This window comes from Jaculus jaculus, chromosome 4, assembly GCF_020740685.1.
Source record: "Jaculus jaculus isolate mJacJac1 chromosome 4, mJacJac1.mat.Y.cur, whole genome shotgun sequence".
Classification (NCBI taxonomy): Eukaryota; Metazoa; Chordata; class Mammalia; order Rodentia; family Dipodidae; genus Jaculus; species Jaculus jaculus.
Genome location: NC_059105.1, coordinates 71,364,053 through 71,377,236, shown reverse-complemented (window position 1 = coordinate 71,377,236; position 13,184 = coordinate 71,364,053). Strand labels below are relative to the sequence as shown.

The 13,184-nt window shown below is 40.3% G+C and overlaps 1 protein-coding gene and 1 pseudogene across 1 annotated transcript in view; one reads left to right on the top strand and one right to left on the bottom strand.

The window, feature by feature from the left end:
- Stk39 (serine/threonine kinase 39) overlaps positions 1–13,184 on the bottom strand; it is a 303,688-nt gene that overhangs the window by 15,041 nt on the left and 275,463 nt on the right. The window lies entirely within an intron of this gene.
- LOC105945117 lies at positions 830–8,445 on the top strand (annotated as a pseudogene).

Below are 13,184 nucleotides of genomic sequence, written 5' to 3'. Positions count from 1 at the left end.
TGAGGGCTCAGGTGCAGAGAACACACTGAAGTTGGTATTTTAAAGGACTATGGTTTCAAAAGAAAGAACAAAAAAAAACCTTCATGGAACGTCTGAAGCCAGTTTACTCAATGTCCGTGAACTGATTTCAAATCCCTCTAGCTTTCTCAAATAGATCTATGCCTGACTTACAGTGTAGGCTTATCTTTGAGCTTCCTTTCCTCCTCTCCAGGCCACTAAATTCAGTCCCAAGTGTTTCTGTCCTTGGGACACTGAGAGCCCACACTGAAGCCCAGGGACTGCAGCTCTCGAGCCTGTTCATTATTTCCCCTCTGCTTCACACTTTAGGCTCGAATACCTGTCAGGACTAGAACTTTCTGTTTACATATATTTTATAAGTTGTGGCTCAAGGTATGTTAAGTATTATATGTTATGAAACTGTAATAATATCATTAGTGGCCACATAGAAACAATGATCATTACCTCCCTGGATCTAATGGAGAAGGAAATAAAATTGTCCTGGGGGCAATCTGTCAGAGTGGAGGTGGTCAAGTGGAGGCTACCTTGATAAATGAAACCTGGCTTTCCCTACACTGTTTTCTCTATAAATTCCTCATGTTCCTCAAGTTCCCCACATTTTAACAGTTAAAGAAGTAACAGTGATTTAAGAGCTGTTTATCGTCTTTGACTGTACTCTGAGTAATTAGTTGAAAGATACACGTTTCTCCCTAAATACCAGCTTATTTCTCAAGTATTTCACAGAGCCTTGATGTTCTTATGATGGTCTTTTAACTCATGGAATTCAAGCTATGCCCAAAGAAGAGCTGAGGGGAGAAGAGGACCAGTGATCATGCAGTCCGAGGCATTGCTCAAAGTAAGTTATTCTAGAAAAGACGTGTGAGGTCCTGGGATAGGTGACAAGGTAAAGGCTCATAACTGCTATTTCTTCCAAACAGATGCCCTGCATCACTGCTGCCACATTGTACTTATGCAGAAAGGCAGCAAGAAATGGCAAAGGACCACAGGGATAATCCCAACCCTGAGGAGAAAAGGAGATGAAATGAAGGCAGATGTCACGTAGTAAGCCACAGTGGGTCCTGGGGTGTGTTTCAGGCATGAGGTGACTATCCTCCCATCTGCTGAGGTTATCAGTGTCAAATAACTCTCAGTTCAGTCCCTCTTGGGAAAATTTCCTCAGCCATACAAGGCTGGCTCAGTGTGGGCCAGGTGCTCTCCCTCACAGTAGCTTGAGTTTAATGACTATAGTCACAAGCATAAGAAGGCCCTTGGGGTTTCAGGGCAACCCTGAGGGCCTTCCAGGCTCCAAAGCTCTGTTTGTGAAAGAGGACTTTGGTTAAAACAATTTAGTTCTTCCAAAAATCTACTTCCTTTATTCCCTCATGAATAGAAAACATTCCTCAGAAAGCTCATCCACAAACAAATCTATGCCTCTGATTCCCTTCCCAGAAAAACCCTACTATAGTCCAGATGAATGGAACACAGCCACCTTTCAAGGCATTTCCCATTACAAATTTTGGAGACATGATAAATCAAAATTTAAGAGATAAATGGCAAAAAAGCATATTATATTCTTATTCATTGTATTTCACTCAATTAAAATTCTGGGGAGAAAATGCTGTAGATTCAAAGAATTTTATATGTACCATAAATGAGCTTTTAGGACCAAAGTGTCAAAGAGACATGAGTACCAGTATTATATGTACATAGGAGGATGAAATTTGTAGGAAATGAAAAAAAAAAAAACTATGGACATACACCTTCCTGAAATTCACAAAAATTCCAAATTGTTAGTACTATTTTTGGCAGGGTATGAAAAATCTGAAATCATATGGCATAGCAAAACTGGCTGATACCCAATCTGCCCTTTAAAATATAGCCATAAAATTGGTATTTTTGATCCTGCATTTCTTTTAATGTGTTTAAGGTAGACTTTTATGAACTGGTTGACAGCATGATAAGGGAAGTGTCCATTAATCATTATGTTGTTATTGCTCATTTTCAAAGCAATCAAATGGTAAGATCAATACAACTGTAGCCTCATTTAGCTTGTGGTAGTGATATACATTTAGAGTTTAATTCCTCCTCAGAATGAAGATAAGGAAAGTACAAAAATATATAGTATGAAGAATGGATTGCTACATCATGCTTTCCAAGAATACAACAGAGATGATGGTAAGAATTATTTTGCTTAGATAAACAAGGGGGAGGAAACAGACATGTAAAAAGCCATTTGTTATCCATAAAATAAAGAATTCCAATGGGAATCTCAGCCAGGGCTTTTGGTCTTAGAAGCCTCTAAATTTTAGGCAAAACTTACTATGCACCCTTCAGGAGAAGGATGTGTAGCTTTTGTTAAATACTCAAAGTAATCATGTCCTTTAAAATCTTAACAATCACTCTCAAAATATAACTGACAAACCATAAACTGGACTTATTTCAAGTATGAGTTTTTTTTTATTTTAAGTAAACATTTATTTGGAAGAGAGACAGAGATAGATAGATAGAGAGATAGAGAGGGAGAGAGAATAGGCATGCCGGGATCTCTGGCCACTGCAAATGAACTCCAGATGCATGTGCCACCCTGTGCATCTGGCTTATGTGGGTACTGGGAAATTGAACCTAGGTCCTTAGGCTTCCTAGGCAAGCACCTGAACTGTAAAGCCATCATTCTAGTCCAAGTGTAGGTATAGTTTTAATATCTGTACACACTCATGAAGCCACACCAAAACCAAAATAATAAACATTTTCATTCCCTCCTGTCCCCTTCAGGAAACCTCTGGTTTGTTTCCTTTCATTATAGATGAGTGCATTTTCAAAAAAAAAAAAAATTATACAAGTGGAATCATGTACATACATGTACTCATTTTGACTGGCTTCATTCACATCCATGCAATAGCATGACCAAGACCTCCTTTTGATTTCTAAGTAGTAGACCATTATATGATTATCATTTGTCTATTCAAGAGAACCCTTGAAGATAAATTCGGATTGTTTCACTGGTACAAAACGAAATCTCTCTTTCTTTCTTTCTTTCTTTCTTTCTTTCTTTCTTTCTTTCTTTCTTTTTCTTTCTTTCTCTCTCTCTCTTGTGTGTGTGTGTGTGTGTGTGTGGAGAGAGAGAGATAGACATCTTTTACAAATATTTTTACTTATTAGAGTGAGAGAAAGAGAGAGAAAGCGAGTGTGTATGTGTATGGACATGGTAGGGCTTCTTGCCACTGCAAATGAACTCCAGATACATGTGCCACTATGTGCATCTGGGTTTATTTGGGTCATGGGGAATCAAACCTGGGTTCTCAGGCTTTACAAGCAACCACCATTAATCACTGAGCTCTCTCTCCAGCCCTCTTTTTCTTTCATTCATTTTTTTAGATAAAGGTCTCACTATGTAGCCTAAGTTGGCCTTGAATTGTGATCCTACTGCTACACTTTCCATGCTCAACTACATATTCTTTTTGCCTGGGTAGATGAAATAGCTTGATCAGATTACCTGCAGTTTTAACCTGAATTTCCCTATTAGAATATATTTGCATGTGTATATTTTAGTGGAATCTTTTAGGGCTACATTCTGACAGATTTTTAGCATTTTTGTACATACAGGGATGTTTTTCTCTTTTCTTTTTTTACTGTTGTGAAGAAATAAGAGACTTTATCAAAGTATGTCCATCAGATCATCAATTAATGGAAAATCATGTCTGTAAAGTTACCAGACAGAACTCAAGCATATCACTCTACAACTGAAAATCTCCAACTTCCTGCCTAGCTCAGAAACCTCTGCTCTCTTCCACTGGGGGTTTTAGGTATACATGTAGGTCATGAGTTTGAGTCAAATTAAACAAGAAAAGGATCATCACAAAAGGTAGAAAAGAACTAACACAGGAAATCTATCCAAAGTTGATCTCTAGAAGCACAAAGAAAAGCTTTCCCAGGCTGTTACTTTCAACAGAGAGATCTTATTTTGTGCTGGGTGCCTACATTCCAGGAGAAGAGTCTGATGTCCAGGAGTATATTCTGGCAACACAAGGAGGACTGTCTTATATGTAAGGTACAAGGAGAAAACAAAATATACAACACGTTTATAAGAAAATGTCACAATGAGTTCTATTATTTGTATTCTAACAAATTAAAAAAAAACATTAAAAATGCATACATGATGGGGTTTCAATAGCAGTGCCACGGCCATTGTTGAGGGGAAACTCCCAGGCAGCAAGAGGTACACATTAAAACCGAAACTGTTCGCTAATCGAGTCTGTCACTAGATTAAAAATAATTTGTTTCCTTCAATGCATATAATCACTTGATTAAAAACAAAACCACTCAAACAAGCTTTAAGCTGTCTTTATGACCTTATCCAATCCCACAAATTACAGAAAACTTCTAATGCAGCACAGGAAATATACCACAGCAAAATAAAAAGTAGGAGTAACTTTTTTCTGCTTGTCATTCTTATTTTACCTTGATCTGTTTTATAGGAAGGGCTTTCTGTTGTCACCTATTAATGGGACATACACAGCATGAAATTTAGCCTACTGGCTTCTGGCCTGGGAAAAGTGTTGGATAAGTTAAAATTAATGAGACAGTAAATGCACTGATATGAAGAATGCTACCTAAATTACAGGCCAGTGCAGCCAACTGAGGCAGCACCATCTGGCATCCAGACAAAGCCAGGGAAACCCAAAGGACTCTGGGCCCAGCATGTGGTGACAGTCCTCTACACAGAAGCTGGCCCTACACCTGTCTCCTAGGGAAGGAGAGCCCAGCCTTTCTTTGGTCAGTGTGTAGCCCTGATTGTCAGAAGGATACCTACTTTATCTTCAAGTTCTGGATAATTTTTTTTTTTTAATTTGTGATTTAAAGCAGCAACCAGTGTAAGTAAGATACAGTGTGTACGTCGGGAGTGGGGGGGGGTGTGAATGTGTGTACAAACCTCAGATTCTATTCCTCAGACACTGTCCATCATTCTGTGACAGAAAGCCTCTTACTGTCCTGCAACTTGCCAAGTTCCAGCAAGTAAGCACCATGGATCTGCCTAGTTCCACCTTCCCAATGCTGAGATTAGAAACTTGTGCCACCATGTGCAACATTCATGTGAACTCACGTCCTCATGCTTGCCTTACCAGTGAGCCACCTCCCCAGCTCTGAATTCACTTAATGAATAATAATCAATAAAATCAATTCAAGAGTTAACTAGGGCCTTAAGCTATAGTATAAAAAAGAAAGGACTTGCAATCTAATCCCATTTCAATATGAGAGTGGAAATTGATTTTCCCTGTGTCTTAGAGTAATAACACCCAAAGTAGCCAGTTACCAAGTCTTTGCTGCAGTTCTGCCTACACAAGGTGTGGAATGTGGACCGAAATGTAAGTCAACCATTGCCTCCTTCACCGAGGAAGTCTTGCTACAAAAACAAAAGGTTTAGTTGAATTGCATGATGTGTTAGCTGGTTAGTACTGAGCTCCAGCCAGTGCCTAGAGCAAATGTTCAGTAGTACAGTAGACTTTTCCCACAATCATATCATCCTATCCCTCCCTTTTCTACTGGCCTTGAAGCACTGGTTTTCATCTGACCTCCACACATGTTCAGTGACTCCTGTATGTACATACATACACACACACACACACACACACACACACACACACACGTTGGAGGACATCATTCATGAGGCATGTTATCCAAAGTTGTCTTCTGGCCTCCACATGTGCATAACACACATGCACACTAGAAAAAAAAAAACTAAGAAATTAAAACATTCCCAGTACTTCTATAAGCATATAGGAACATGACTGGTAATGCAACCCTGGTATATCTTATATGGAATAAGCCTATAGCTAAGTATTTTCTTGACCATTAACTTTTATTTATTGTGCATTAAATCCTTTTGACACCAGACAGGGTTAGAGGTAGGGTCTTGCTCTAGCCCAGGCTGACATGGAATTCACTATATAGTCTCAGGGTGGCCTCAAACAGCAATCGATCCTCCTACCACTTCCTCCCGAGTGCTGGAATTAAAGGTGTGTGCCACAGTGATTGATCCTTCTACCACAGCCTCCCAAGTGCTGGGAGTAAAGGTGTGTACCACCATGCCTGGTCCCAGGGAGTTTTTTTAAAGCATCTAAATAAAAATCTTAAGCACTCACTCGGGAGGCAGAGGTAGGAGGATTGCTGTGAGTTCGAGGCCACCCTGAGACTCCATAGTGAATTCCAGGTCAGCCTGGGATACAGTGAGACCCTACTTCAGAAAACCAAAAAAAAAAAAAAAAAATCTTAAGCACTAAAGCTGATTCTCTAACAAGGCATAAACTCCACACATTTCCATCCAAATTCTGGGATCTAGAGTTATTATGGCTAAATCCCCCCAAACAAGGAGTCACAATCAGCATTTTCTTTGACAGACAGCAGCCATGTGCTAAAGTCTGTTCTGGAGAAAGACTAAACGTGACTACAGAAGATTTGCTTGCACATCACTCTCAGGGAATGCCCTTTTACCCTGTACTCCCCAAATGTCCTAGTTTGGATGATGAATTTGTACAGCCATCCAACTTAGAGAGAAGCCAGACTGGCAGCTCCTCCATGGCAGACTCACCCATCACCTCCAGGTTCCTGGTCAGTACCCACTTTGTGCCTGGCACCTGTAGATTCAGGCTGAATTATCAAATAAGGCCTTCCAGTGGCTGGTGGCCAAGAGCAAGCAGCCCTTTTCTAGGAAGCTGCTCTTTTCCCTCCATAGAGGTGAAAATTACCAGAAATGATCAGGATAAGCTACAGCTTATAGTTTCAGATCTCCACGTCCTCTTCCCATGAGAGTGACCGCCACAACATTATTAGATGCTTACAAAACTTGTTGCTTTCAAACCAGCCAAGGCTGAGGCCATACAAAGACAGAAAGATGTGCTGTGCTCACACTGACATTGAATATTCAGCAGTGTTTAGATCTCAGAGGGTGTGTATAAGTAATTTTGGAGTAAATGAACTAAAATAAGATTAGCAGCATATTTTGTAAAGGCTAATATGTTAACTCTTTCAGGCATCAACAATTAAAGTTAAGATAGAAGAACGTACTTCATAGCAGAGGGAACTTTAGGTCATTAGAAATTAGTGGAGACAACATTATTTGTCTTTGGAAAAGTCATTTTTTCCCCTAATATTTGGCTGTACATATCCAAAGCTTAGGCATCCTAGTGGGTTTTCTAATTGTAGTATACTGAAGCTGAGACATGCTCATCCTTTTCCCTTTTGCATAAGTTTTCTCAGACATTAGAAGATTAGAAGGTGGCATATTAGGAGACTAACCTGTCTGTCCTAACAGCATACTCTAGGTCTTTGGTCCCTGACATGCAATGTGAAATTTGAGCTGTTTTCTCACCTCCTGTGACTAATAATAGCCTGCCTAAAAACTCAAGGCTCTCTGGACCTTAATGTCAACCCTTTGGAATCCCAAGGGGGCAGACAGCAGTGTTTACTCAAGACTCTGCTGAATATACATGTTATCATGGGAAGTACTCTGGAGGAGAGCAGAGAGTACTTGGTACCTCTGAGTTAGGGGTGAAAACTGGGAGCTGAGGTGGATGGCGCTGTGAAAGGTTGCACTATTTTGAAGTTCAAGCTGTTTCCTTTTTTTAAAAGCAAGTATGTGTTGTGATGCATATAGTATACTTGAACAAATTCTCATAAAGTGTGCCGCATAACTTACAAAGGCAAATGTCAAAGCAACAACAGATTTCTTCGAAGAAACTGCAAATGGGCTGGAAAAATGGTTTAGTGGCTAAGGTACTTGCCTGCAAAGCCTAAGGACCCCGGTTCAATTCCCCAGAATTCATGTAAGCCAAATGTACATCATGGCACATGTGTCTGAAACTCTTTCCAAAATACTCATAAATTAACTTGCACCCAATAAACCAGCACGAGAAAGAAGCAAAAAGGTTATCAATAGGAAAGAAAGATGCTTCACCTAGAAAGTCCTAGGCTTCACCAAAAGAGGACACAAAAATCAACATAAAAAAAAAAATCACTTTCCATACACTGACAGCAAATATATTGAGAACAAAACAAGGGCAATAAACTTGCTGGAGTCATCCTTCGAGGCTTGCTTGGCTTCTCTTGTGAGTCAGGATTATGTGAATGGCACTGATCATGGAGAAATTCGATTTGGTGTTGATCAGTGTATCCAGAAATTTCTGGATGTTGCAAGACAGACAGAGTGCTTTTTCCTACAAAAAAAGACTGCAGTTGTCTGTTCAGAAACTGGAGCAGGTTATCAAAGAGGATGTATCAGAACTAAGGGAATTGCAATGGGAAGACATGCTGGTCCAGAAGCACTTGACAAAGCGGAGGCACTGGCAGCAGGAGCTGGAGGATGTCAACGCACAGCACGAAAAGCCCCCAAGGCCCCTGGCCCCCCTCGAGCAGGCATCTGCCAGCATCCCTGCACCCGTGAAGCAGACCTGAGTGCTCTGGCCAGCAAGGATTCCTAGCTAGACAGTTGACCAAGCTTCCTTCCTTATGGCATTTTGGAAGAACTCTGTTGAAGAATAATTTAATGATAGGCCGGGCATGGTGACGCATGCCTTTAATCTCAGCACTTGGGAGACAGGTAGGAGGAATGCTGTGAGTTTGAGGCCACCTTGAGACTACAGTGATCTCCAGGTCAGCCTGAGCTAGAGTGAGACCTTATCTCAAAAAAAAAAAAAAATAAAATTAATGCTAACTTCATGTTCCCACTATAATTATTATTATGTTTTTGTTTGTTGTTTTGAGGTAGGGTCTCACTGTACTTCAGGCTGGCCTGGACTTCACTGTGTAGTCTCAGGGTGGCCTTGAACTTATAGCGTTCCTCATACCTCTGCCTCCTGAGTGCTGAGAGGAACCCACAATTATTTTTATGAGTGCTAGCTCTTACTCCCTCCTGAGAGAAGGTCTCAACTATCTACTCCAGGCTGGCCTGGAGTGCAGGCCCCTGCCTCAGGCCCTCACTGCTAGCTCCTTGGGTACTTTGTAAAGTGCATGTCTTTGGTAAGTCAAGTAAGGTTTTTGTTTTTAGTCAAGTTTAGACCGTCAGAGTAATGACACAGATTCCCTCTCCCCTCCCTCATGGATTCTTTGTTGGGTTAAATATCTTTCCATAGCTTCATCTCATCTTTCTCATTGTTAGTTTATTAGTATCTGAAGGAAAGAAGTAATAATCTGAGAAGCAGCAGATAAAGGTTTGATTGTTGGCTTTAATAGATACTCATCCACGGTGGTGCAGACAGATGTTTCTGTTTTAAGACTTTCAACCACCTCAAGACGAGGAGTCTAACCCAGCATGTTATGGTTCCAGAGCAGTACACAGTGTGCACATCTTGAGAGTGAGTTACAGAAGGTTAAAACGTGCTATTAGTGTGGTTAGTGTAGGAGGTTTGATGTCGGCTTCTACTTGGGGTGAGTTTAGATTTGCATCATGCTTACTTGAGGGTGAATCAGGACCATGCTGCCCTGGTCAGTGTGAGGACAAGGCAGACCTTGTCTCAACAGTGTCACAGCGGGGACACTGGTGAACTGTAAGGAGTTAAAAACTGACATAGATTATCTTTGTTTTGAGGTTTGTGCAGATTACATCCCTTGACCAGAGCAAACACTGCACTGTCCTCAGAAGGGTCTCCTGCTCGTTGTTGTGGCCCGTGCTGGTCTACGGCCTTCAGGTCCCTCGCGTGGAGACTCATTAGTGCTCCTTGTCTGGTCTGGATGCCACCTGGTCTGTGAAGCTTCCATTGTCTCCAGGGCACAGGACTTTGAGTGGGTGTCTCTTTTACCACCCTTTTTAGTTTTTCCTTAAGGGTCATGATTCATACTTATCTCTATGTCTTTTGCTGCATTGTGCTCCCAAGAATTGGGCATTATTCCCCCTGAACATAAGAAGTCATGTTTATTTTTTACCTGGTGCTTTTTGTCTCTCTTTGTAGGCTTGGTTGTGTGATACTTGCCATGTGGACCTATGCGGACCAGCTTAAGGCCAGCACAGTCCCTCTTACTAGAATGGATAAGGTAAGCAAAGCTTTCAGAAGTTATTCTAGATGGGACCTGGTGGGAGACATGTACTTCCAGCTCCTGGGCAGTAGAAGGAAGATCAGTTCAAAGTCATCCTCACTTACACAGCAAGTATGAGATTAGCCTGGGTGACATGAGACTTTTATCTTAAAAAAATAACAAAAATGATTGCTGTTACTCACATAAGGTTTTGACTGGTGGTTTCATACTAATTATGCTAATTAAAAGCACTGAGCCAGGGCATGGTGGTACACACCTTTAATCCCAGCTCTTGGGAGGCAGAGGTAGGAGGATAGCTGTGAGTTCAAGGCCAACCTGGGATAGAATGAGACTACTTTGTGGGGGATACGGAGGGAGCTGCTCTGACAAAGCAGCTTTGACTGGAAGTTTTAGATTTTTGGGGTAAAAACCTAATGTGACTACCTCTTTTTAAAAATAATTTTTATTGGGATCTTTATGAACATTGTGCAAAATTATCCATATTCCCATCAGGTTATCCTATTTTGTCCCCTCTTCCCTTCCCCATTCTACTGAGGGCACTCCTCAGTGGGGACATAGGTAATCACTGACTTCTGAATGTACCCGTCTGTTCCTGACAGGAGGACAACACCTCACAGTACGCCTTCCCACCTTGCGGCTCTTAACCTGCTTTCCACTCCCTTTTCCACAATTTGTTACATTTTCATTAGTCTTTCAGTACTAAAGATGTTCTTGGTGAAAATACTAGAAACTTCTTGGTGCTTAAAGAAAATATTTTGAATTAGTCTATGTACAAGTTAATTTTATCATTAAATTGTAAGTATTATCAAATAAACAATTTTTTAATCTTGAAAAAATTCCAAAATTAAAATAAAAAATTATAGCTTAGGAAAGTTTTGAAGAAAAAATAAAACTAAAGATTTTAGTTTGGCTTTGTAAAAAAAAAAAAAAAAAGTCATGAGATTTCCTGATTGGGATTAAACTTACCATTATGCTAAATTAACTCTAAAATACAGTTTAGGGCTGGAAAGTTGGCTCATTGGTTAAGGTGCTTGCCTACAATGCCTAAGGACTGGGGTTCAGTTCTCCAGTACCCATGTAAAGCTAGATGCACAAGGTGGCACATGCATATAGAGTTTGTTTGCAGTGGCTACAGAGGTGCACCCATCCCCCCTCTGTCTCTTTCTCACTCTCATAAATAAATATCTACAAAATATATTTTAAAATGAAAAACTTTATATATACAATAAATATACATACCAATATGCATGTGTGTGTGTGTGTGTGTGTGTGTGTGTATCATGTATATATGTATATATATATACAGTCTTCTTTTATTAAATTTTAAAATACATTTTATTTATTTATTGTAGAGAGAAAGGGAGGGAGAAAACGGGCAGGCCAGGGCCTCCAGCTACTGCAAAGAAACTCCAGATGCACGTGCCCCTTGTGCACCTGGCTTACATGGGTCCTGGAGATTCAAACTGGGATCTTTTAGCTTTATAGGTAAACGCCTTAACTGCTAAGCTATCTCTCTAACCCTATATCCAGTCTTCTTAATTACTGTCCATGTAAAAATGATGTTATCAAAATATAAAACAGATTAACATTAAGAAACATTAAAGTGAGCAATGAAGTACTTGGCTGTAGACTCTCACATATAAGTCTGCCTCATATAAGTTGAAGACACCTATGTGTAAGGGACATATGTCTAATGAAACAAATCACATGTAGGATAGCTTTTTCTACAGATGATCACTGTGCCTTACTATATCCACTGCCTTGACTGAACAGGTAAAAACCCTTCTGTCAGGAATTGTAATGAAGAAGAGACACTATTGAACAACTGATAAGAGTTGGGGCTGCGGTCAGCCGGCTGGTAGAGCATCCACTTCGATCTGGGATCCATGCACATGGGTCCTCAGGAAGCTTAGCATATGGAAGGCTGTGTCCCATCCATGCACTGGGGGGTTAGAGGGAGAAGTAGAAAACAGGAGAAGAAAACTTTTTCTCAGCAGAACTTTTGAGCTGCTTTTTTATTTGTATCTGTATGAGTTCTGTCACATAATACCGCATTAATAAATACAGCAAAGGAAAGGCAGGGATAATGTATTTGCCTGACAGAAGAGCCAGCTGGGTCACTGACTCAAGCCTCTTCTCTTCATGCAGGACAGCCTGTGCATCATTTAACACTGAGAGGAAGTTATTTATCCTACATTTGAGATTGCCCTTAGAAGGAAGTTACAGTCTTCCTTTATTACCCAGGTCCACTCTGCACTGGTTACAACTTGATTACACAGCAGTGCATCATAATAAAGCTACAAGCTTTATTGAGTGCTTGGTGGATACATGACACTAATTAGGGAGAGAAGTGGTTATCAAAAAAGACATAGTATCAAAGATTCCATATATGCATTCCTAGCTACTGTGGGGAGCAGATATTAGCTTGTAGTGTTTGGGAAAGCAAAATATTCACTCAATACTGACCAAAAAGCATAAGAAAATATTTTCAGGAAATAAATATCTTAAAAACATAGCAGCTTCAAAATAATCTTTTTATTTAAAAACCTTAGCAGCCCCAAACTTGCTTTATTTATTAACTGGCTCAAGTATTAATCTCTCTCTCTTTCTTTTTCTTGTTTTTTTTTTTTTTTTTTTGGTTTTTCAAGGTAGGGTGTCACTCTAGCCCAGGGTGACCTGGAATTCACTATGTAGTCTCAGAGTGGCTTTGAACTCATGGGTGATCCTCCTATCTCTGCCTCCTGAGCTCTGGGGTTAAAGGCGTGTATATGACACCCCACCTGCCCCAAGTGTTCATCTTATTATTAAATAAAGCCTTAATTTAAGAATTTCTATCTCACTCATCAAATAAAGCATTCATTTGAAAAGAAAAAAAGGTCTGCATGTGCTCAATAGCTGTTCCACAGCATCTACACTTATAGCTTTTCTAAGTCTTCCTCCCACTAAGATTTCTCTAGACAGGAATTTACCTATTGGAGGTATATGGCCTGTGTGGTGGATTAAATGTATGGCCCCATACACCCAGACATTTTTGATTACAATTAAACTTTCTACTCAATTTCCACATAGACAGATCTCTGCTGCAGGGGCCATGTCTAGGAGAGGATCTTCAGTAGAGCCTTACTAGATATCCAGAGCCAGCTTGAGCTCTGGCTGTTGGT